This window comes from Ciconia boyciana, chromosome 13 (assembly GCF_034638445.1).
Source record: "Ciconia boyciana chromosome 13, ASM3463844v1, whole genome shotgun sequence".
In the NCBI taxonomy this organism is placed as follows: Eukaryota; Metazoa; Chordata; class Aves; order Ciconiiformes; family Ciconiidae; genus Ciconia; species Ciconia boyciana.
Window position 1 is genome coordinate 6,337,574 of NC_132946.1, and position 25,151 is coordinate 6,362,724.

A 25,151-nucleotide genomic window follows, 5' to 3' on the forward strand; every position below is an offset into this window, starting at 1 on the left:
GCCACTGACGGCTTGCTCCTTTGTCTCTGCCGAGCATGGCGCTTGCCTCATTATTTTTTTTAATTTACGGTTTTTTAATTGAAAAAATGTATAACAGCTGTGGCTGCTTAATAACACCTGTGTGCAACAAGGCTGCTTTTCAGCAGTGATTGTCAAAGTGTTCTCATCTGGGCTATGCTGAGCCGGTGCTACGTGGCCTCCTCTGAACTGCTCAGGCAAGAATGATCCTTGGAGGCTACGTAATTAACAGGCAATGCAAAACAAGATGCCGTGAAAAAAATATGAGAGACATCCCTTCTAACAAGGGGAAAGCTTGCAGATGAGTAGGTGATGAGTTTGCGATGCCTCTTCCAAAGAAACATGGGCTGGCACTCGTGTGGAGAGCCAGGCTGCCAACCCGGCTCTGGTGTTACTGTCAGGGGGGTGCAGTCAGGATTTGCCCTTTCCATCAGCATTGTGGGCAGTGTTTGCACCCCAGTCCTTGCCGGGCACCCACCTTGTGGCTGCACCCAGCTCCTGCCCAGGAGCTGCCTGCTCCCTGCTGAGGGCACAGGCAAGGCTCGTCCCCCCCTACATCAGCCTTTTACAGCAGCATGTGCCACCAGCAGTGACTTACTACTCTGGTATTTGCCGAGGCCGAGGGGGCTGTCGGCAACGTGAACACAAACTGCCCTTCTGCCATTTACACAGCAGCTCTGCAATAGCTGCGGGGACCCGCCATGTGCCTCCACGCTCTAGCAAACATTTGCACATTTGCAGCATCCCAGATGCGGGCTGGGAGATGTCACCACCTGTGCTGCTGCATGAAGGACAGGGAGCCGCTGCGGTGCTGGCATTGCAAGCCTGCCAGCTGTGGACCTTGCCACAGCAAACGCAGAAGGCAGCAGACACCCCTGGATGGCCAAAAGCCCAAAATCCTTCTCCTTCATCGCGAGGTCTGGAGCCCCAGCACCCCCCAGGTAATTTTTACCATGAGTAAGAGGATCCTTAAGCTCATTGCTGGTGCTGCTACCCAGATCCTCATGGTTTTGACAGCCTTGAGTGCTGAGGCAGCTCCTGCCGAAAGCTGCCTCCTTACAGCATCTCCTGGGGCTTGCTGCGCAGGTGCTGGCTATAAGCAGTTTGGCTGTTCAGAAAGCACAAGGCAGCCTGGGAGGCTTACAGGTGCCTCTTACATTTATACATGCTCATGACAAAGCTGCTGGTAGCATGAGTGAGCAAGGAGCAGGGGGGAAAGAGCCCTGGCTGTGCCCAGACTGAGGTTTCTTACTTGCAGGAGCCTCCCTGCACAAAGCTGGAGGAGGTTTTATCCACTCCTCACAGCTCTGGAAAGCTCAGGCTGCTCTGAAATCCCTCTTCCCACTGTGACTTGGTAAATAAATAAAATCCCATTCCCTGCTGAGCTCGGTAGTGGAAACAGGGCTGCTGGGGCTGCAGACAACCAGCACTCCCCTCCCTGGGCTTCGCCAGGGTTGGCTGGTAGAGAGCAGGGGCTGGTGGATTGGTTTGGCCAGGGAAAAAAGGAGCAGCAGTGCAAACATTTCCATACCCAGCCCTTTGTTGCTGCAGTTCAGTAAAGCCCCCGTGTAACATGGGGTATTTGAGCAGATCCTCCCCTTGTACATCGCTGCTGCAGCCCCTGCTGCTCTCCCCTTTGGCTCAGTGAGCTTCAACATCACACTCCCTCCTTTGTTCACGCGTTCAGGCTATGAATTCCCCTCATCTCTCAGAGTACATTAAAAAAAATCAATGTAATTACACAGCAAACATTAATTATGATTAAAAAAATGCAACCGAGAGGGACTGATCTGGAGGAGGGCTGCAGCTAGCCACCAAATAACCAAAAACCAAGTCAGGGGGGCTGAGGCCATGGGGATGTGTGGCTGGTCCAAACAGCAAAGCATCCCTGGAGACACCCTGGCTTAATCATTTCAGTCTCTAGTTTATTTTATTGGCTTTTCCAGCCTGTGGTGTAAGTCAAGAGGAGTGGATGAATTTAATGTGTATGTAGAAGTATCTAGGTGCCCCTGGTCATGACAGCCAAATCCTAAAGGTTTCAGCATGATCAGGCATGGAGTCACTGTGGCCACATCAGAGGGATGGGTGGTGCAGACCCTTCTCAGATGGTACTGTAAGACACAGGAACAACTCAACCTGGTAATGTGCTCACTGCAAAGTCACGCTCATCTCCATCTTCTTCCCCAGTCTTAGACCCCGAACAGGCTTTTTAGGTATCTCCACGATGGACAGAAATGAAATAATGGTCCTACAGCAGAAGTGTGGCTGGGAGCATCTTGCCCGGGAGTGTGAGGGACACAGCTGGCAGGACCCTGGGTGGGTGGGATGAACTGGGCACACCAGGGACATTGCCCCTGCAGGCACTGGGAGTTTGGCCATGACCTGGTATGGCTGGTAAGAGGTCATGAGACAGCAGGAATCGAATTGCTTGTCTCAGCCTGGTAACCCCAAGGACATGGCTAATCCTGCTCAGGGTGCTGGCAAAACCTCATCCCTGTGGTGGGAGAGAGAGTGGAACCTGCATGGAGGTCACTCCATGCAGATGCTCCTTCACTTGGTTGTTGAAGCCCTCCAGGGATAGGGCTCCCACACACCCTTTACAGCCTGCACCAGCTCTCAGCCAACCTTGCTCTTGGGAAGCTTTTCCTGAGCATCTACCCCAAGGCCTCTTGGCTGCATTTTAAGCCTATTACAGCTTGTCCAACCCTCGACCAATTGATCACCGTCATTTTTATAACTGTCTTTTCCACAGTGGATGAATGTCACGCATCCCCCCACCCTCAGTCATCTCTGTCCTGGAGCACAAATCCAGCTCCTTCAGTCCATCTTCCCAGGGCATGTTTTCCAAACTCTCTGAACTCCCTCAATTTGTCAGAATCTCTCTTAAAGTTGTGATGCCCAAACCTGGAGATATATGTCTCCAGCTGATGCCTCACTAGCACTAAATGGAGCCAAATAAATTTCCTTGCTGTCTTCCATCTGAAACGATTAATACATCTCTGGGCAAGATGTGCCTTTTCTTTCCCTTCCTAAAGCATCAGGTTATTGTCTGCTGCTCAGTTTGAGGGCTACTCCACTGCTCGAGCCTCAGCCACTCTCCTGCTGGCTTACCAGTTCTTCCCCATCTTATATCTGTGATTTTGATATCACCTTCCTAAGTGAAGCACTTTGCACTTGACTTTATTGAATTTCACTGTATTGATTTCAGGTCATTCTTCCAATTTATCAAGATCATTTTGCTCTGAGGAATCTTGCAGCAGCTTGTCTTGTATCTGCTCTGTTGACAAAAGGTCTTTAGTCCTCAGGGCTATCAAGCCAGGACTTTGCATTAGTCCTTAAAATAGTCAGAAAGAACCACATGGGAGTCATTGGGACAGCAGAGGACGAAGGTGGCGGGCTGGCTTAGACAGAAACAGCCCCACACTGCCATCTCAGCCAGGCAAGGTGCAGAAGCAACAGGAGGAGATGGGATGAGCATGATGGAAATGCTAATGGGTCCCCGAAGGGTGAGAGTGGGGCTGCCTGCTGCGAAATGCTGGGACCCTGCTGCAGCCCCGGGGATAGCCCTGGAGCTGGGAGGATGGAGGGGAGAGGAGCACTGGGATTTAATGCTCCCTCTTTCTTTTCAGGTCAGCATGTGATGAGCTGTCCCATTCCCCCCTCGGGGCTCATGAGCAGACCAGGAGAAGCCTTACAGCACCGGGCATTAATGGCACTACTTGGGGACAGCACAAACTGGACTAAGATGGAGACAGGCATCCACCCTGGTGTGCACAAACCAGGTCAGAGGTTTTTATTGTTATTATTACTATCACTGCCCAGAGGTTGGAGTGCTCCACTGTTTAAGGCAGAGAAAGAGGCTTGGGAAGCTGCTGCTTGTCCCAGGGTGGAGGGAGCAGCTCCTAATCCTTCTGCTTGGGCACACTGAAGAAGCACAAGGCTTTGGGAGAGCATTCTGGACCTACAACAGCACCCACCTTCCCACCCCACCTTCCTTCCTCTGCTTCTCCCATCAGCTTGCCAACAGCACCTTCCCCTGTCTCCCCCTCCTACCCCCTAGGGCAGGCTGAAGTCCAGGCAACAATTACCCAGGTACTGGGAGGAATTTCTTAGAAAACTTTGCAAAAAAGCACCTCCTGTGGAGCTGCCTCCTGATAAGTCCCTGTTGTTCCGCGGGGGGGGGCGGGGGGGCAGAACAAACAGCTGAGCTTCAGCTGCAGGCACAGCAGAAGGACTGGGGAAATCGCCAGAAGAGAGATGCAAACAAACCTGGGGAGGGGGCAAAGCAGAGGTGTAATGGAGGGGCTGGAACAGCTTGGGAGATGGCAGTGAAAATAGTTTCCTTGGGAAAAGGCTGGCAAGCCTTAACTGGAAAAGGGACAGCAGGGGAGAGATGGGAGAGCTCCTCCAGGTGTGGAGAACATGGGGAGGGAAGAAGCATGAAGTTCAGGTGAAGCCCCGGCAGCCATAGGAGCTCACCCTGGCCCTTGACATGGTAATAATGCAGACACAGACGTGTGATAAGCCTTGCTCTGCACACACTTTAAAATCTAAGTAGCTTATGAATAAGTAATAATCCCATATTCCCAGTGCCATAATCTATATTTAATTAAGAAAATAGCTAAATGGTGGGAGCAAAAGGGGCTGTGTGGGGAAATGGAGACAGAAACACTGTCAGATAAGCTGCAGTAAGAAGGGGAACAAATGGCAGCCTCAGCATGACAGAGGCAGCAGAGCCGCGGCCTCCAGCTTGGCCATGAACTCAAGGCAACCTGGCCTGCAGAAGTCTTGTCTACAGCAAAGTCTGCCACAAGCAGCTTCTTGGGTCAAGAGGTGAGCTGAAGGTTGGCCAACAGGGACCGGGTCATTTACATGCAAGCATGAATTTTCCCTCCTGTTCAGTCCTGGTGGTGATGCTGGACTACGCATGGAAAGCAATGCACCAATGTGCCAAAGCAGCCCATGCCCTGTATGGGAGCATTCAACAGCACCCAAAGCAGTGCCTTTGATGCTACTACAACAAGCTGTTTGGTGCCTGCATCTTATGACGTTTCTGTGCTAAAGCATCCTTGGCCAGGATGCTCCAAATATCTTGCACTGGCAAATGAAAGCAAGCCCTGCTAGCTGACTAGCACTCAGGGCTGGCATGCCAGAGTAATCCACACTGTTAGACTGGAAGGGGCCATGCCAGGCCAACGCTGGGCGGATGCCAAAAGCATGTAGAGATGTTCATATTACATATGCAAGAGCTTGTCAGCCAGGCCAGAACCTACAGCAGGGCTCTGCTGGATCCCTTAATGCACCCCTTGGACTACTGCCCCTCTCACTGTCACCTCAGCACCCATAGGTATTAGCTACTTTTCAGAGGTCTTTGCCAACTTGGAGCCAGTGCCAGGCTGAAGACCAGAGTTTGGCTTTTCTCCTGGTCTCTGTGCTGAGAGCACTGCGGATGGTGCCGATGTCAGCTCTGATCAACCTCCGCTTTGGACAAGAGAGAAAAAGACAGACAGCGGTGTGGCTGTAGATACGCCAAGTACTCCACACCTGTGTCCAGAGCCCTTCCAACACCACTGAAAGCATCTCCCCGCTACAGCCCCAGACCTTACCCATTTGGCATCTTCCACTGGTTCCCCAAAGCATCACTGCAGCCTTGCTCTATTAACTATGTTTTGCTTTATCATTTCACTCATGGGGTCTGCAGGTAACAGATCCCCCTCTGCTTCCTTGGACTGTCAATAGTGGAACTGAGAGCATGTTTTAGAGGCTTGGATAAAGAAAACAAAAAAATCTCACTCCACATACTATACATTATAAATAGACGGTCTGGTTTTTAAATTGAAAAACAACAATAATCACTGCTAAGAGCCTGCTGAACAAAAGCAGCCTTATTACCACTGGGACAGATTCATTTTTACCAAAAGAACACAAATATTTTTCAAGCTGCTCTTGAGCTCCTGAAGTTGCTAACGTCCTGCTGCTTCCCCTCGTCTCTGTCCTGGGGAGCCGCAGGAGGCACAGAGCCGCAGCGGGGATGGGGGAGAATCGTGTGGGCAGTGCAAAGCGGAGACAATCCCTTTGGCTGGGGGCAAGAGAGAGGGAGGTGCCTTGGGGGGAGGCTCGGCTAAGCCAGGCTTCAAAGAGAGAGAGAGATGCCTTTGGTTTTTAGTTGCACTCTTTTCTTCTAACTGCTGTTTTACCACAGGGTGACAGGAGGTCTGGAGAAACCAGTGGCTTAGCCTAGGTGGAGCTGGGGATAGGGATGGGGCAGGCTGCGTTGCAAGAGGCACAGCCATTCGGGTAAGCTTGTCTTTCAATTCCTAGTAAGCAAAGGAGAAAAGCACAACTTCCAGAGAGGACCTGCTGTGCACGGAACCCATGAGTGCACAGTGGGCACCTGCCACTGGGAAGGCACTGTGCTGAGAGGTACGGTCCACAGCAGGTTGGCGGGCAGGCAATCTGATCTGCAGGGACTTCTTGGATTTGGCTTATCAAGAGGGACAGCTGAGATAACCCTACCTCACCATCCCATCAGAGCTGTCACCCTGCCAATAGCAAGGACCAGAGATGGGCAATGAATGTGCTGAGGGGCCTGCAAAGCCTGGAAGTAGAGGGATGGGATCCCCAAAACTGCCTGCCCTCTACTCCTTGACCAGAACAAGCAACTGGAACAGGGAGATGGGTCTGCAGAAATTGCCACGTGGAGCAGGGTGCATCTCTGTGGGATGAAGAGCACTGCCACCAGGCATCAGGGCTGGGAGAGAGCACAGCAGCTGAGCACAGGAGGGGGATAACCGTCACTCCTGCAGGGTGCTGCCCCTGGGGCAGGTTGCACTTAGAGTGGCGGGCTGAGATTTATGCCCTGCAGGAACATCATCCTGGACACCACCAGGAGTTCAAGGGCTGTCCAGAAGGTACAGAGCAGGCTGAGTTCTCATAGAGCACAGACATGGGAAAGGAAAATGAAAGCAGCCCCATGCCAAGGTCCTGCGATCTTTCTGTCCTCTCTTCCCAGGCTATAGTACAGTGAGATCACTAGGAGCCAAGTGCTGGCTGCTAAACCTAATCTGCCACGTACTTTGGGAACAGCATGGCACTGCGGAAGTCAGCAACGTGCTGTGAAGGTGGCCACTGACCCAGAGCCAGGCGCATGGCTTGAGCAGGTGGGAGACTGGAGCCGGTGGAGCTAACGCTATTTCATCTGGGTTTCGGTCCCTGAATCAGAAGGCTGGACAGCATTAGCCATACTGATCTGGAGCCAGCATCTGAGTGACTGCAGAAGAAACTCACACTTGCTGGATCCCTGCCTGGGCACTGTTTCAGCCACAGCTGCCAGCAGGCTCATGCAGTTGGCCTGTCCTGTGTTATGATCAGAACAAGTGACGTGGGACTGACAGCATCCCACAGTCCTGGCCACACCAGCAGTTACCCCAAGCACAGAGCTGGAGAGGGCATACCCTTGGAGATGGGGCTAAGAGGGTCTTCTCTCTGCCAGAGTCTGAGTGTGGCCTGTGGGGAGGAAGCAGGGACTTGCAAGGTTGACCTACCAAGTGATGCTGACTGCTCCATGTTGGAAGTTGTCCTTCTGAGTGCAGCATGCAGGTTCAAATGTTACAGAGAGATAAGAAAGGTGCAGCCTTGGAGGTGGAGGAGAAAGGAAAGGAACAAAACCAATTTAATAACGAATATATTATGTAGACATGTCATGCCTCTTGCCTGCTGGCATGGATTAATATCCATAAATCAAAGAGGAAGGGACTGTTTTTAATGCTGGAGATGGAGGCTGGTCCTCAGAAAATTGCTAAGGGGGCATTAATGAGGAGAGACATCTGGGAACGGCTCCAGGTGCTGGCTGCATGCACGGGAAATTCTGCAGAACCATTGTCAGCTAGAATTTATTCCTGTGCGGTGGACATATGTGGTCCATGAGGACAAAAGTGTGGGGACCATGGGTCCTCACGTGCAGGTGTTGGTCAAGCTCAGGAGGAAGGTGGACAGTCCCTTGGTTCTCTGCTCCACAAGGCAGCTCCTCACCTTCCTTTCTGCAGGCCTGGGTTTGCGCACCAGGAAAGCTGACCTCATCTGTTGACTTTTCTCAGCAAGAAGGTCCACGCTGACTAAGTGACAGGACAGCCGCAGCCTGTGAAAGCCAGGAGACAAGACTAAGGTGGGGCATGCTATTACATCTATCCTGCCTCTGCTGGGCATACAGTCACCAGAGACAGGAGTCAGGGACAGGAGCAACACCTCTTCCTGCTGTTTAAATAAGCATCGGATCAGCCAGAGGTAAGGACAGCCCCTCCGTTAAGGACAGCCCTTCGTACTAGAAGGAGCCCTCCAAATGTGAAAGAAGGAGCTCTGATGTTACGTGGAAGGGACTGAGGCCATGGAGGCTCAAAGCATATAGTGTCTCTCTACAACATTTCTGGAGCCCACCCCAAGGGTGGCTGGTGGGTATCTGGGCAAGAGGCAATTGCCCCGTTGAACAGGCACAATCCCCAATGCATCAGGGTCTGCCTTCCTCCAGGATGTTTCCCTTCCAGCAGCCCAAGGCCTCTTCCAGGATTTCAGAGGGACATTAAAGCCAGTGGAGATGGCACAGAGCAACCTTTCACATCCCTGGGAGGGCTCTGCGTGGTGGGGGCTGCTGTTGGGAAGGGGGGGGTCACTTCTGCTGTCGGTATTTTTTGCTAAGGAGAGGGTATTGAGTGCCAGGATTTCATTAATCGCATTTCATATGCATTTTTAAAATCCTTGAAATCTTCACTTTTTAAGAACATCGCCCTCGCCTTCTCCTCTCCCACCTGCCCCACAATCTGGCATTGGTGGCCCCTCGTGCCTGCTCTCCCTCTGCCCTTCCCACTTGGGGGACCACCTCCTTCCACTTGCACTGACCCACTTTAACCATCACATCTACAGCTGAGCGGCTCACCCAGGGAAAGAGGCTGAATTCACAGAATAAATTTGCAGAGCCAGGGAGCCAGCCGGGGACGAGCGAGCAGAAACAGTGTCTCTCTCCAGGAGAGAGACACCCACACCCGCGCACACAGGGAGAGGTGAGAAACCTGCTAGGGAGATGACTGGGAGCAAAGGATGCTAAGAAAGCATATGTTCACAGTACAAATGGATTAGATGGGGAAAGGGAAAAGAAGATGAGGCAGGAAGGCAGCAAGGGAGGGAAGGGCATGGCAGAGAGGGGCACAGGGCAGCGGGAGGGAAGCCCACCATCCAGCCAAGAAAACAAACCCCACCATGGCATGGGTACATTTTTCAGGTTGCACTGCAAGGAAAATATGTGATTTGGGAGAAAGGTTGGTCCTAGCAGGGGGAAAATCTGCTACCAGGAGGGTGACAAGGGACGTGGGTAGGGCAGGACAGGGAGCAGGGAAGTTGCTGGCTTGGAGGAAGGAAGGGGGAGGACCTCAAGGGCTGCAGGGACTGAGCTGTGCAGAGGGAAAGGAAGGATGGAGGAGGCTGAGCATTTGGAGACTCCTCAGCATTTCAGGGCTTATTTGAAGTGAACAGCCAGCTCCTTCGAGGTTCACCTCTCATCTGATGGAGCAGCCCCGGCTCCTGACAGCAGAGCAGAAATAGCTGCCATCCCAGGGTCCCGGCAGAGGGATGGAAACCCCAAGCACGAGATCCAGAGGGTTGGTACAAGCAAACCTACATGGCAACATGAGCAAGCTGTGCTGGGGCCGAGCTCACAGGCAGAGAGGCTTAGCCCTCGGAGAGCGGGGAATTGCTGTCTGTCTGTGTTTCTCTCTGTTTTCCCTGATTTTATTGTGTTTTGTTTAATTGAATCACATACACACATGCACACAAAGCCCCAGCTCGTGGTGTAATGTCTGTAAGGAAACGAGCAGCAAATTAACGTTCCAGGAGGAGCGACGCCGAGCAAACACACGACGCTCAGCACAAGCCGCAAGCAGGAGGGAGTGAAGCAGCAGGAGGAAAGGAGGAAAAGAGGAGAAACCTGCAGAGAGGGAGGAGGGAGCTGCAAGAGAGTTTGCCATGGGGAAATGGAGCTCCAAATAAGCAGAACAAGGGAAGGAGGAAAACCCAAAAGGAGAAGGGAGGGGACAGCATGACTGATGCTGGTGTTACCTACAAGGTTGCTGTGCCCAAACTCTCCCCGGTCCCTGTGCAGAGAAGTTCAGAGCACGGGAAGAGAAAGCTCCCACAGCTCAGGGCTGGGGGATGGCTGGGCTGGAGGGACAAGGCTCAAAGTCTCAGGGGTCCTTTGCTGCTCCAAAGCTCTCCTTCCCAATTATGAACAAAACATCCCTCTGGACACAGTACCGTGATCTAGTCCACCTAGGCCTCCATCATGACCTGCTCAGCCTCTCTTGGCATGGCAACCTTACCCCTCCCTCAGCCCTCAGCTCAGCTAGGACCCCCTCACCCCTTCCCCTCATGGTGTCTGGGTATCTGCAACTCCACGCGAGATGCTTATCCTCAGGAAAATACCAGATACTGAGGAATGATGGACATGTGGGGTGAGACCATGATGTTCTGGGGGATGTGCTGCAGCACTCCCCAGGCTCCTCATCCCCAAGGAGCAGCACCGCAATGGCATCATCCAAACCCTGGATGACCGGTGCAGCCCTCAGCCCAGCCAGAGCCAAGCAGACCAGCAATCTCCTTTGCTGTGACCACAGTGCAGAGGGCAGGAACACCAGAAGGGAAGGAGCACCTCCAAGATGGAGGGTTGACTGTGCAGAAAGGTGGTTCTCTGGCCTCTCCCCACCTCCCAGCTCACCCCGGCTCACGAGGTGCTGGGAAGTAGCACAATGCTGATCAGCCACTCCACAAGATGAGATGCTCTTCAGCGCTGGAGAAGTGCGAGGTTAAAGGATGTGAGCATTCTGCCCAGGCTTGCTGTGACAGGCCTCACATGTGTTTAGTCACATCCAGCTATGAACCCACTCTGGAAACCAAGACATTTATTCAAAGGAGCAGCAGCGTTGCACACACATCTGCCTGTGTGAAGGAGAACTTCAAAAGGGCTGACAGTAACAGAGCCCAGCAGTAACCTTTGGCTAATTAGCTGTCTTGATTTCTTTGCAGTTTATTTTTACACTTCTCAGGCTCTGAAATGCATTTACTGTAATGTCAGAAAGGTCGTGGTAAATATAAAGCTTCTGAACAATAACTATGTCCACCCCACTGGGCTTTTGGGACTGATAGCTACAGCTTGGCTTGGGACAAGCAGGCTGACAATGCTTTGCTGAGGTTTTTGTCTTGCACAGGACTTATTGAGACTGTGGTGGTGGCAATGATAAAGGCTTCTGGGGCAAAGTAGGCATTTGCATGGCGCACGATGAGCACAGAGCAGAGGGCACGTGTAAAAGTGCTTTCCTGGGGTTAAATCATAGATGAGCAGGCAAGATGGAGGGACAAGGAAGCCTGCGGGATGCAAAGGCATGAGCCAGCTCAGGAAAGAGAGGTGAGGTCAAGGAATGCAGGCAACTAGAAAGATGGGAGTGATGCTGAATCTGCAGAGAGGAGCAGGTGGGACCCCATTCTAAGCATTAATGAAACCATCAGCTGGAGCTGCTGTCCAGAGAGCCTTCCTGCTCCCCGGGCAAAGGAGAAGGGTGCCAGGAAAGTTGCTGTTGTCAGATCTCAAGAAGGGATTTGAAAGCCCCAGGCCCCATTGGGATGGAAAGTGACAGTGGCTATCGAAGTGGGTTACTCTGCTCCCCACCCTGCCTGTGCTTGAAATAAGCCTGTGCTTCATGCATCACTGCATGGTGCTACCATCTCCCCGTGACCCTTTTCGGAGGGAGGGGACTGTCACCAGCTGGGACCTGACCTCCCAGGGCTGCCCTAGCAAAACCCACCCCTCGGCTGCCAGAGGAGCTCCCAGCCCCAGCTGACACCCCCTCCATCCCAAGAGCTTCCTGCACTCCACAGACCGGAGCAGGTTTGCATGTCAGCGCTGATGACTGCCATTTGGCCAAGGTGTTGGGGTTAAGCCAAGGGTGACCACAGCCTGAGCTACTCCTGCTTCTCTCCATAGAGGCACGCAGCCCACACTGCCGGCAGCTTGCAGAGCATCTGCCTTCCACCGCCTCCTGCGGGCTCCGGACCCAGCGCTGGGCAGAGGTGTGAGACCAGGCTGAGACGCACCATCAGGCAACACAAAGGGTAAGAAAACACCTTCATTATCTCTGTGCTGTGGTCTCCAGCACAAACCACTCAATGTGGCTCCCCCTGGCCTGTGCACAGAGAAGATCAGTGGAAGGAAACCGGAGAAGAGACCATTGCATTAATGATCAGAAATGAATCAACACTCCTCTGCCCCTGGATCAGTGCTATGCTGTTGAGAAGACCTCTGAGTACCTGCAGATGGGTGGCAGGCACCCAGCACTTCAGACAGCCTTCCCTCCTTGGCTGCCGCTCTGCCTGCCTGGCTGGGTGTCAGTCTTCAGGACTGTCCCGGGTACCAGTCGGAGAACTCGGTGCCAATTAAAATCCAGGCTGTTGTTTCCTTTGAACTGCGGAGAAACAAAGCCTGTGAATTCAACCTTTGCCTTTTTTCCCCCCCACACGATGTCAGGAGTTGAAGAGACAGAACAGCGCTGAGTGCAATTGCTGTCAAAAGCTGCTGGCTATTTCAGTGTCCTGCTTGAACTCCACCAGCGGAGGCTGTGCTGAAGTCAGTAGCCCAGCTGCTTAGCTCCAGATCTTTAATTTTAAGGGTCAAATCATTATGAACTCGCTCAGGGAAGTTAATAGGAAGTTTACCTTTGCCTCAGCTATGTAAAACCAACAAGAAATTCCCAACTGCCTACAGTGATACAGTGTCCCATCTCCCATCCCAAGCATCCCTTCCTACGAGTCAAACTCATGTTATATTTTCATTTTTAAACCCACTCTTACAATTAAAGCTTTTGCTGCCTGATCAGAACCAAAATGTTTCAGATGACTGGCAATAAGACAAAGGGCTTGATTTAGGGGATTACATCAGCCAGCACTCAAATCTGAGTCTCCCCACTTCTTCTGCTGAGGTTCAGGTATTTCAGGACTGAGCTCTTTGCTGGGATGATGCACCTGCATCTTTGCAGTGCAAGGCGCAGCACAGCTCCATTCAGCCCCTCAGTGTGCAGCCGGTTGGGCCCTGACTGCACCAGCAAATCTCTTTGGCTAGCACCCAAGCACCTTAAAAGCCCTTTGCAGCTCCCTGTACCAACAACTTGCACCTGGGTTGCTTTAAAGGATGAATACCATGGGTGCAGTCTCAAAGCATCTTACTGACCATAAGGCTTGTGAGCAGAGCAAGACATTTTGGTAGCTATAGTCTTAAAACCGCACACAGAAATGATGGTGAGCAATAAGCAATGAAGGTTTCAGTGATAGGGAAGGTGTTATTACATTGCTCCAAGCAGGCAAGGAGGGACCTGCAGCACTGAGCCCTCACCCCTGTCAGCCCTTTTATTGCCCAGCCCCATATACTTCGGACAGATGTGGGGGACACCTGTGTATTCTGAGCCCTCTGGCATGGCCAGAGCCATGGCATGATGCAGGGATCCTTTAAAGGAGTTGCTACCATTCAGGACGGGAAGGTCCTGAGCTTGTAGGTCATGCATATATACGTGCGTATACATTATTTATACGCTCCACATGACAGCTGCTGGCTGTATCTACAGACTCTCTCCACTGACGCCTCTTTCTGAATCACGGCTGCGTAAAGCTCCTTGACAGACCTGGAGGATGAGAGACGTGGTAAAATCCCAAACACGAGTATTGCATCAAAGGTACGGTGATTATCAGAATGCAGATAAATAACAGCTTCCTCACAATTTTGGGGGCGGAGGGGGAGCTAGGGCTGTCTAACCACCCTCCTGGAGCTTTCATCCCAGGGGGGTGGCAGTAGCGTGGGGTCCGGACCCAGGGACACACTGTGTCTGTGCTCGTGGCTCCAGGGCCATCCCAGATGCTCCATTGGGGTGCGTTGAAGGTGTCTGTCCATGCTGCTGGCAGAGGAGCTGGGGAGCTTGGCGATGAGCTGGTGGGTGGACTCGAGTGGGAGTTCGCCTGCATGGAGAGCTCTGACAGTCCTCCACGGATGCCTGGCTGCATAAGTCACTCTTCATTTGGCTGACACTCAGGAGAAAGCCTCATGCGAGACTTTTAGAGGCCGTTGCATGCAAATGGTGGGAGATTGCCCCACATATCCTCACGGATGGGCTGTGGTGAGCCTGAGCCCGTGACACCATGCAGTGCAAAATGAAGAGGGGTGGCTGGGACAGTACCAGCAACCTGTCCTGCCACTGCATCTCCCCTCTCCTGATGATTTTCCTTCTCTCATTACCATCTTCCTTATTTTCCCCAGGACTTTGGCCTGCTCTGAAACTGCCACTGTGTCAGCTGCCCGAGATGTGGGAAGGATACAGGAGCATCCTCATGGTTGCAACAGCCAATAGCAGGTACCCTCCATTGCAATGGGCATTCACATTTACAGCCACTATTTCAACCATCCCTTGAGGCTGGACAGGAGCTTTTCCAGCAGCATGATGCTGAAGCCCAGCTCTGGGGGATAGCTGCAGCCCTGAGGAATCAGTGCTTATGTACAACCCTACTCAGCACCACCAGGCTCTGAGGTGTGGGGACCAGCATGGGGTAAAGACTGCCCCATCAACCCCCGCTCTGGGAACAGGGACAAGGAGCAAGACATCAGGGAGGATCATTACTTTCATAGTGGGTTTGCTAGCAGGGAAATCTGCTCCTTCCAACTCCACCTCTCTGCAGAGTCAGTGACTCCCCCCACCATGTATTACATTTTATTCTATAAGCGCAAAGCAATTTCCATTGAGGGTAGGGACACTGAAGCACAGAGAAAGAGGAGAATAATATCTTATCTTTCTTTAATCCCCACCATCCCAAAGGATCCCGGTGCCGTTTGCTTTACTTTCTATATGTATGCACAGTTAATTAGCATTACCACAGAACTGCAGGTATTCTCAGACTTAGTAGAGGGAATATCTTGTAATAGGAGGGTAAGCAAATTGTTTCTGCTGTTTCTATTACAGACAACTTTGATTATCCAGGGTAATGGGATAACAGGGACAAAGCAAAAACATGGATAACATGAAACCTATGCAAATTAAGATAGAAAAAAGTGATGCTGAGAGTAATGGAGGAAAGAAAGGTCAGCGATACTGATTAAGGAGCATGGAGATCCCTGCGCTAGCACTGCCCTAAGCTCATAAATCCATACACAATGGTACCCGGGCACCGTAGTTATGGAGCAAATCTATGGGGTCTGTCATTACGCAGGGGAAGCAGAGACATCCCCTGCACAGGAAAGCCAAGCTGCAGCAGGGGGAGGCGACTTGCATTAAAGCCGAGCATTTCAAAGCCTCCATGTGAGGGATTTGTCATTAAAATGAATAAGATTTGGGCACTCAACCCACCTCCTCTCTACATGAGCAGGAAGAAGCCCAATTTAAAGGTCAGCGTCTTAACGGCTTTCGCTGTGTATATACCAGGATAACTCCTCTCCAAACAGAAACCCAGCACCTGCTCAGTGAGACACAGCCACTGTTTGAAGGAGCACGACAAGAGCATCCATAGCTGAGGAAGTATAGGTATACAGATAGGTATAGTTTCTCCATTAAAACAGGAGAGAGGCTAAGAGGAGAGAAGAGCTGACTCTAAGTGCATCTCCTTGCAATATGGCCCAAGTTGAGGAAACGAAACAGCACTTGAGTTGCTCTGTAGTACCCCGTCTCGGCAAAAACCGGATTTGCTCTGCTCTGCCAAAGGGGATTTTCAAATCCTCGGCACCAATATCATGGAGGCAGCTCTGAAAAATCTCTGGTGGTGGGTGGATAAAAAGGGCACCAGTGGAGATGAGACAGAAAGAAGAGAGGGAGGAATCTTAGAGGAATATGAACCTTCTTAATAGGTTTTATTGATTTAACCCAAAGAGAGAACAGTCGGGGAAAAATTATGCCATTTAAATGCAAACCAGCAACAAAAATAATCATTAGAGTCATAATCTCAATCTGTTAGCATTTTATGTAAAAATGAGCTTAACGGAAAATATTTTCCATGTAAACTATTTGCATTTACTTAGTACAAATGAGCCTCTTAAATATAATTCAATCATTATCATGGACTTTTTCTAAGGGCTTGTTTTCAGTCCTCAGTTCTTTAAAGTGCCTGATGATTTCACAGCCCCTGTTGAGCCTGACTTGGAGAAGCTGCTGGCCCACCCCAGCTGTGAGCCAGTGCCCGTATCTCTGTGGATATTCCTGTTTCCGTATTGGAAATACATGTGGATTTCAATGGCACTTAGAAACCATCACTCTTCACCCAAATTATGCTGAGATTTTGTGACTGGCCAAGGAGGCTGCATCGCTCAGTCAGATCTTGGGACCTTTGATTGAGGAAAAGTGACTTCAGAGCATGTTTCCAGGCCATTAATCTTCCAGAAGATGTGAGAAACACCTGACAATCTTTGTTAGCTTTCCCTCTTGTAAAAGAGGAGGAAAATGTGGGGTTTTCCCTTTGTGGAGGAGCTGCAGGGCTAGCGGTGAAGATGCCAAGCCCGCAGCTCGGGCAGGATGCCCTTCCCTGGCACAAGAGAGGAAATCGGACGTGTCCACCCATGTCTCAGAAGGAGCTTTTCTGGCCAGTGACTCGTCCCAAAGATCAGCCCCCTCAGGGACATGGTGCTGCCCACGTGCAGGTGCTCAGGGGAGGTCACCGGCCCTGTGACTCCCACGCCACGCGCATCTCAGCTACAAAGAAAGAAATAAATACCCTCTTCTGCCTGGGGACACCTTTTAATCTTCTTGCTAGATTTTCATACACTAGTCCGGAGTCTCAGCTGGGCCAGGCATGATCTCATTTAGTGTCCCATCCACATGGCTCTGCTAAACCAAGGCTGTTAGTTTATGCCACGTGCTGGTAGGGGCTGGGGCCACTCTCATTCATGGCACCAGGGGACTTCGCACCGCCCCGCAGCAGCCCATACCCTGCCCTAGAGTGGAAAACATTCCCTGGACGTGGCCACCTGGACCAGCATCCCCAGTGTCGGGAAGCTCACAAGCCCCTTGCGGACCTGCTGTTGGCAGGACGCTTGGCAGCAGGTGCCGGAGCAGCTGGTCCCCAGGAGCCAGGCAGCTGCCGGGGTCCTGTGCCAGGGGCTGCATCGGCAGAAGCCATCGCAGCTCCTCGAGTGGGTCTGGCCCTGTGTCCACAGCCTGGGGAGCAAATCCAGCCCCTGATGCCATTCTCATCGCCAGGTCTCCAAGCACACACTGGACCTCACGCTGCGCGGGTAATTCAGGCTCGCAAGGGGGTTATTAAAATCCATTCAAAGCTAATGTCAGCCATTTCGGTGTTAATGTCAGTGGCTGAGAGGCACAGCAGGAGCCAGGGGAGAAGGACTTTGATTTCCTCACTTTAATTTCCAAGCAGGGTGGGCTTGGCGGGCAGCAGTGGAAGATGGGGAGCAGCAGCGGGTGGGAGCATGTGGTGCCGCATCTCATGCCACAGACGGGTGGGATTCGCAGTTTAATCCCATCAGCCAAACGTTTCACTCCATTTTTTACTTGACAGCCTCTGTCCCTTGCCGGCCAGTTCAGAGGCACGTTAGATGCCAGGATCCCAGCAGGTGAGTCTGCCTGAGCGCTCAGCTCCAGCGCGGCAGCTGGGAAGGGGCTGACAGTGCCGCGCTGCACTGGGCTCCATCAGGTCTGGCAGGTGGGATCAGGCATCGCACCCAGGCGCTTCCCATCGGGTGCATTTGGAGTTTCAGACCTCTTCCCCGGGTTCAGGCCTGGGTCTGCCTGACTCACAGCCCCTCAAACCCACTGTGGGCAAAAGCAGGGCTGGAATTTGCTCATGTCGGTCAGGTGAGCCCAGACCAGCCCCTGGATTTCGAAAAAAGCCGGGTAATTTCAGGATGTGGTTACCACCACGCAGGCTAAGATAAGAGTAATCAGAGCTTCGGGCCGTAAGCCGATTCCTTGCGAGTCTCAGGAAGGAATTAGCCCCGTCTCCTCCGCCCTGTGCCGCCCGGCAGCGTTTGCCCACATGGGCACACACCTGGCGGGTGGCTGAGCCATGGGGACACACGCGTCCCGACACTTGCCAGAGACAGGGTGACAAGGACCCTGTGCAGGCAGTGCAGAAGTCCCATAGGCAGAAGAAAGGGCAGGGGAAGCAGCAAAAATCTGCTCTGACCACAGTCTGCAGGGCAGGTATTGCCCTACCTCCTTGCACAGGCGCAGCGGTGCTGGGACCCCCGAGGTGCCATGCTGCTCTCCCTCCATCCCTGAGAGGTCCCCGCCCTGTTTCTCCCCCAGTTTCAGCATCTGTTTGCAGCGGGGATTCCTCCACGTTGGCTGAGAAATGCATTACAGTCTCTTAATAGCTCATCCTGGCTGGAAGCTTTTCCTCGTATGTAAATACTATGTGTATAACAGTGGCCTCATTTCATGCTATGGAAGTGCATCAGATGCAGCTAAACATACTGAAGATGGCTTAAATGATCCAATTTTAACATTTTGTTATGTAGTCTGAAGATTTCATTAAGTTTTTAGGTTAGAAGGCACTGTAACTGTAGTCTGACCTCCTGGATAGTGAATTTTACCCAGGGATTTAAAGCAAGTCTGACCATTAAGCTCCATCCTTCTGACAGACAAAAATTATCCTGGTTCATAAGTAAGAGGGGCAGCTGCTGGAGGCAGATTGATCACAAGTCACCTGAATACCAAAGACCAAAATGTTGACCAGCATCTCTGAAGGGCAGCAGGTCCTGGCTGATGATACTGCCACAAACCGGGTTATTTTGCTTTAGTTTGTCTGATTTGTGAAATGAAGGTAATGAACAGTTCTGAGGTCAAAGCTAGTATTCAAAAGCAAGGCTGGTACCGCTGTTTTCACCTAGAAAAGTGCTGCTATTCAAAAGTCAACAGTATTAGAGAAAAGCAAAACTCCAGTGGTTGGCAGTGGTCGGCCAGATGGGTCAGTGAGGTGGTTTGGGATGACAGGACCACCGAGGAGATGTGTGGCACCAGCAGCCCCAAGTCTCATCCCACGTCCCTGCCCTCCTGCCCCAGTGCCGGGGTGCCTGGGGGAGAGGGGCTGGGGAGGTGGGAAGGAGCCGCGTCTCCCTGCGGCTGGCATCTCATGCCACATGGCAGGTTACCAAGCAGCTCAGAGTGGGCAACGATTTCTTTTGCCAGTTTTCTAATTTATCTAATGAGCAAAGAAAATAAATCAAGCTGACAGTCACCCAGGTGGTTTTGAGCCTCGGCTCCTCAGAGTCCCCTTGTTCTTCCAGCCCATTTTATAACAGGGTTATAACCCGAGGACACGGCAATAACTCCTGCTATAATCTTTTTTTTACTAACGTCACTTAGCAGATGGAGTCATTTAGAGGTGCTCACGTTTAAATGAGTGGCTTGCCCTGAAAGGGACAGAGCTGGGGCTGCTGGCAAGGTTTTCGGGATCGTTAGCCTAGAAAATGCTTAGCAGGGGAAGCAGTTGGCAGGCAGATTTCATGGACATGGCGCCACTGTCCTCTGCCAGCTAAATTACAAGGCTGAAATCCTGGAGCTGGATGGGGCCAAACTGTTCACAGCAAACAATTTAATTGATGAATGAAGTGAATTTCCCAGGAGATAATTTTTAGTCATCTGCTCATTGCATGAAGCCTCTTGGAGAAGGGTCCACGCAGTCAGGTGTCACCTCCTACCTGCCCACATCAAGGACAGGCTGGCTGGGGCTCCCCATCCTGTGGACCTTCACCAGAGTCACCTGGGCACCTGCTCCCTGCATGAGCAATCCAGTGCTGCGAGCACAGCTACCTCCAGGCTTACCAATCCAAAGATGTTACTCTTCCCTACAAATGGGACTGCTCTTAAGCCTTCATGGCTAGACCAACGATGGGACCATGCAGAAGATCTCAGCATTGGCTGTTTGAAGGGAAGCCTACATGATGTGAAGAACAGCGCCAAACTAAACAGCAACACCTACTTTTCAGCTTCTGCAAGAAATTCAGTGGCAATCTCAGAAGACTCTCCTCTTTAGCTCCCTGACCCCCTGCACAATGCTGCACAGGCTACCTTCATAAGCTCCTTTCATTTGGTCTAATAAAGTAAATTAGCTCTCCAGCTCTTCCAAGGAGAATAGCCATGAAAATGTACATTGAGATGAATGCTTGCAACCCTTGAAAATACCTCTTGCTTGTGAAAAGGCTTCTGAGAAATGAATAGAAGGGACAATAATTACCAAAGAAGGGGGAAATATTGTTCATGCTGGCTGGGCAGCATTTGACCCAGCCCTTGCAGAGGTTGGGGAGAAGAAGGAAGAAGGAGGCAGGGAGCTGAGACATTAATGGCAATCATTGTTCTGCAGGGAGCAATATCTCACTGTGTCCACGGAGACCAATCCCAAATTATTCAGCCTAATAGTTCTCAATACAAACTCTTATTCTGCTCCTTTGTGGCAGGCATGAAGCTTTCTCTGCAAGTCCCATTTTACATCTTTGGTAACTCAGTGCTGGATGGTATAACACTCAATTGTGAAAACCCTGCAGGAGCCTTTGATGCAAGCATCTTTGAGACGCAGGACTTATCAGCTGAAATAACACAACTGTCTTTTATCCTTTGTGTCCCAAGCTTGCTGTTTTGGCACTTATATTTGTAATTCATTGCCTGGCTCTGGGTCTGGATCCATCAGGACAGGCAACGCTGTCTATCTATCTGTCTACATTGCTCATATATTTGTGTCTGCCCAGAGGGACCTGAGAACCTAAGCTCTGCTTTTCTTCAATGATGCTTAGGCTCCTAATTGGTTAAAAGTCACTTTGGAAAGGGGGTCTTAAGAGCTGTAGAGTTGTAGGTGCTTACAAAATTACTACCCCCAGGCCAGGCTGTCCATCTTTCCCTCCTTCTTGTCAGGGACTATATCCCATCTGGCCTTCAGAGATGCCCGTGCACCTCCAGCACCGCTGTTCCTCCCTTCCAGACCAGCTCCAGCCCATGGACCTGCACGCCTTTCACCAGTACTACATTTTCTTCAAAAAAGGAGAAATGAGGTAGAAGAAGAAAAGGTGAAAACATGATAATAGCTGTGGGAAAAGGCCGCTGCTACAGACTTGACAATGCTGGAAATGGAGGCTCGGAGAAAAGTTTTTCTCCGAAAATTACTCTTTTCAGGCTCAACAGCACACTGAAGAGAAGTTTAAGCATACTTTCTAACACCTTTTGTACTCAAATTCCAAATTCACCTGTCTACCCAAGCAATAACAGAAATAATCTTTTTTTATCCAGCTGCACATTTTGCTATAGAAATTTGTTTCCATTAAACTATTCCCTTTTGTCCTCTTAAAAAGCATATTTTAAATAATAACAGTGTAAAAAAAAAATTATACACTACCCAAAAAACTCAACCCTGTCGACTGTGCACTTTTATACAAAAGTTATCTTGTTCTTTCGATGGATTGATGAAAACCCTTTTCATAATGTCAAGGTAGAGATGAGAAACAGGGAGAAAATGTCTGAGTGCCCAGCACAGCTAGTCATTTCAAGAGGACACACATGGCAAACTCTGGTCTTAGAAAACTAAATTACAGCACCAACATGAACCTGATATTCTCTTTCTGCTTTGTAAAACACAATTTTGTAGAAGTTAGGATGGAGGCACATATTGCACTTCTCATCTGGGGAAAAAAGTACATTTTTTCCATATTCCTTAAATCTTAACAGGAGAATGTGAATTCAGTCTTAAAAAAATAAAAATAAAAATTATACCTATGATGACTTTCACTGCTACCACACTTTCAGGAGTGCAGGAGTTGCAGCTCAGCCATTCAGGGTTTCCCTGGGAAGGTCCACGTTTAGCCAGCGCTCAGAGAAGAGGCCCATTGAGATCACCCCAGGAACAACAATGTGAGAAACACAACCCTAGATCATTATCCATGTCCGCACCAGCCTCTCCCCTCTTGGAAATGAATGCCGCGAGACTCCCCTTTGTGCTCCACACCTGGGGAGGATTTCCAGGTACTTGAACCCTCCCCAGAGAGACTTGCTCCATCCACGCGATCCCCGTTGGCTCTCTCCCATGGCCTCACACCAGCTACTTCTCTCACTCCGGAGATGCAATTGGAAAGGTCACCCCTTACCTTTGCACCTGTGTGTCGCTGCTGGTTCCTGACACAGTCATGAACGTCTCCTAGTTGTTGTCTGCAGGGGCTGGGATGCACACTGGACACAGCATTCAGGATCCCGCAGGATGATCACCAGGCCCAGTACTTGAACTGCAAGGAAGACAAAGAAAACGTAAGAGGAAGTTTCATCAGGAGGTATAAAAGATTGATTGATGGCTTGATTAACACAAAGCCATCCTAGGGACAGCACAGCTACTCAAGTCATGGATCAGACACAGAGATGCAGGGACCAGATGTGAACGGGAAAAAGGACCAAGGAGAGGTCCAAATTAGATCAGCTGCTCAACATAGTAACTAAAAGGGAAAAGAAATCCACCCGCCAGAGGAGGATGGACTGTAAGAAGTGCTGGAAGGGGAGCTGGGACTGAAGTAAGAAGAATGGGACGAATGCCAGACGGGGACTGAAAGAGATGCAGGGAAGATGGATAGCTCTGGGCATGCACAGGGCAGATGGTACAAGACAGACATCAATACAGAGCTCCTGGAGGAGAGAGGAGCCACTGCCACCACCAGCCACCCCGCATGGATGGATTTTAATAAGCTTAATAATCATCCTTACACCTGGGTATTGGTCACATAAATGTGTTTTTAAATCTTAAGTGTGATTTTATTGTCCTCATTGGTCACTTCCAACCCCCTCTCTGCTTTTCTTTTAGTTTTGGATGCCTGGCTGTCCAGGGCTCTCTATGCTTACCACTGCTGTCAAGCTCCTGCTCACCTGTGATGCGAGACAACCAGTATAGCAAGAAGAAGCGACACTGATCGTAACAGTACTCATCTTTGTGATATTCAATGTCTTGTTTTACTATCATCAACATAATAACAATAATAGCAATATTAGTGACAACCTTTTTATTATTCCTCCTGTTAGTAATATTCAGACATGACCTAAGAGGTATTTCAGAAAAACAACACAAATCCAATGCAAGATCCAGGAGAACAGGGCAGTTAATTAAACGTCAGAGTGATGGACAGAGCTGGGACAAGCCTGGAACAATATGAGAGAGCTGGACAACCTCTGACAAGCGCAGGGAGATGGATGGATCTGGGACACATCCCAGACCTCTCCCCCGGCAGAGGCAGAACCCTCCTACCTACACGCATCTTTAAACACAACATTGCTCCCTGCTCTGTCGCTGTTTCGTTGACTTATGCAGGTGAGGAAAATTTTCTGGAGAAAGCTGCCTTCCAAGCCATGTCACCGATCACACTCTGATCTGGTGACATTTTATCACCTCCAAATGGTGCAAAGAAAATAAAGAGCCCCATTGAAAAGGACAGTATCTTAAACGTGGTTTTTAACCAGCAAATGTGTGAACTCACAGCAGGTAGGATTTTTTTCGCAAAAGATTTCTTCTCCTTTTTCCAAACTAGACATTCACAAGAGAGGCAGAGGACAGTGAACGGGGAGAGAGAATAGTAGCCGGAGGGCGTTGCAAAACTCCAAGAATAAATATTGCAGAACGAAAGCAAGCCTGTGACAGATACCAGGCAATCTGTAAGTCATCATGAGGGTGGAAAGCATAATAGACTAATCAATCAGGTAGACAAGGGTGGGAAGTGTCACGGGGAGGCAATAGGTAGTTGGAGGTCAGTTATGAAATATAATCTCTAAATTGGAAGGAGAAGGACAGCAGTGCAAGAACAATGACAGGTATTTGAATGTAGATAGGTGAATGTTGGATTGGTGGTTTCCAGGAGAGTGAATGTCGGATGAGAATATTATGGGAGTAAGAAAAAACAACCTGGTATTTTAGAGATGGACACATATTCTGTAAAGTGAAAGGCTGAACTGGCGAGACTTTAAAGTGTAGCTCCATTTCAGAAAAAGCTGTTGAAAGACAGACGGTGGGGCTCCCTGTTGCTTGTTCCTCTGGGTTTCCAGACAAAGTTTGTCAGGTCAGAAGCAAAAAAAGTGATGCTTTTCCTAAGTGTACGTCCTGCAAATACCAGCTGGGATCTGAAAACCAAGCCAGATCCTTTCTAGCTTGTGCTTTCTCATCAGCGATCCTGGCATGAGTAATCTCTAATCTAGTTAGCTAAGATGCAGAGAAGTTGCACGCTGCCATGCATGAGAAGATGGGGATTCTGCAAGTGAATTTACTTATTTCTTCTACAGAGAAAGTGGGAGTCAATAAACCACAACTCACTCTCTGTTAGCTATCTGGGCTGCACAGTGACAACAAGAATTCAGGCAGCATCATTTACTTCTCTTGTTAAGCTAAGCAGTAGAGTACCATTACACCCAAGGAAAAGCTTGACTTAATGTGAAGTCATTTCTACCAACACTTTTCTGACCTTACCTACAATACTACAAAGGTGTCACACAGTCCTTCTAACAACAGCTAGACTCAAGCAATTAGAGCTGAATTAACAATTCTTAATGATAATCTGTTTGGCAAACTTCACCTCATTTTATGCTCACGAAATGTTCACACGCAGATTGCAAAGCTCTCACATTGTTAATGGAAATAACTTGCCATTTTTTCCCCTAAGCAAATAGCACCACAACAGTTCATTGAAAACAATCTATATTCAAAACGTAGGCTGTGCTGATGGGTTATGCTGGCCACGTGGTGCTGTTTCAGTTCCCCCATTGGGTGAGCGGCTCCAACAACTGGAAATCAGGACTGTTACCTCTCTCATTTGAAATTCCCTTTTGCCAAACCTGCCAGCATTAGAGCACGTTCACTGGACCAAATATCAGCCATGGATATGGGTAACGTGGGAACACAGCCGGCTGTGGTCCCTCTACAGCTGATGAAGAGGGCCAGGTAACTTCAGAGGCCACTGGAGAGGTGGACACCAAGGACATGCTGGAGAACCTGGAGACCTTAAGATGAAGAGCCTGGCTCCCTTAAACTGCGTGCTTAACTCTCCATGCCCAGCTCTGGCCAGGGCTGGGCCAGATCCTGCAGAGAAAGGGGCACCGGTTTGCAGC

The 25,151-nt window shown here is 50.3% G+C and overlaps 1 protein-coding gene across 5 annotated transcripts in view; it reads right to left on the minus strand.

The window, feature by feature from the left end:
* ELFN1 (extracellular leucine rich repeat and fibronectin type III domain containing 1) overlaps positions 1-25,151 on the minus strand; it is a 110,415-nt gene that overhangs the window by 27,841 nt on the left and 57,423 nt on the right. For all 5 annotated transcript variants that reach the window (XM_072878196.1, XM_072878191.1, XM_072878194.1 and 2 more), the window contains one exon: positions 22,166-22,300. The gene's annotated coding sequence lies outside the window, so the exon portion shown is untranslated. The remainder of the gene's footprint in view (positions 1-22,165; positions 22,301-25,151) is intronic.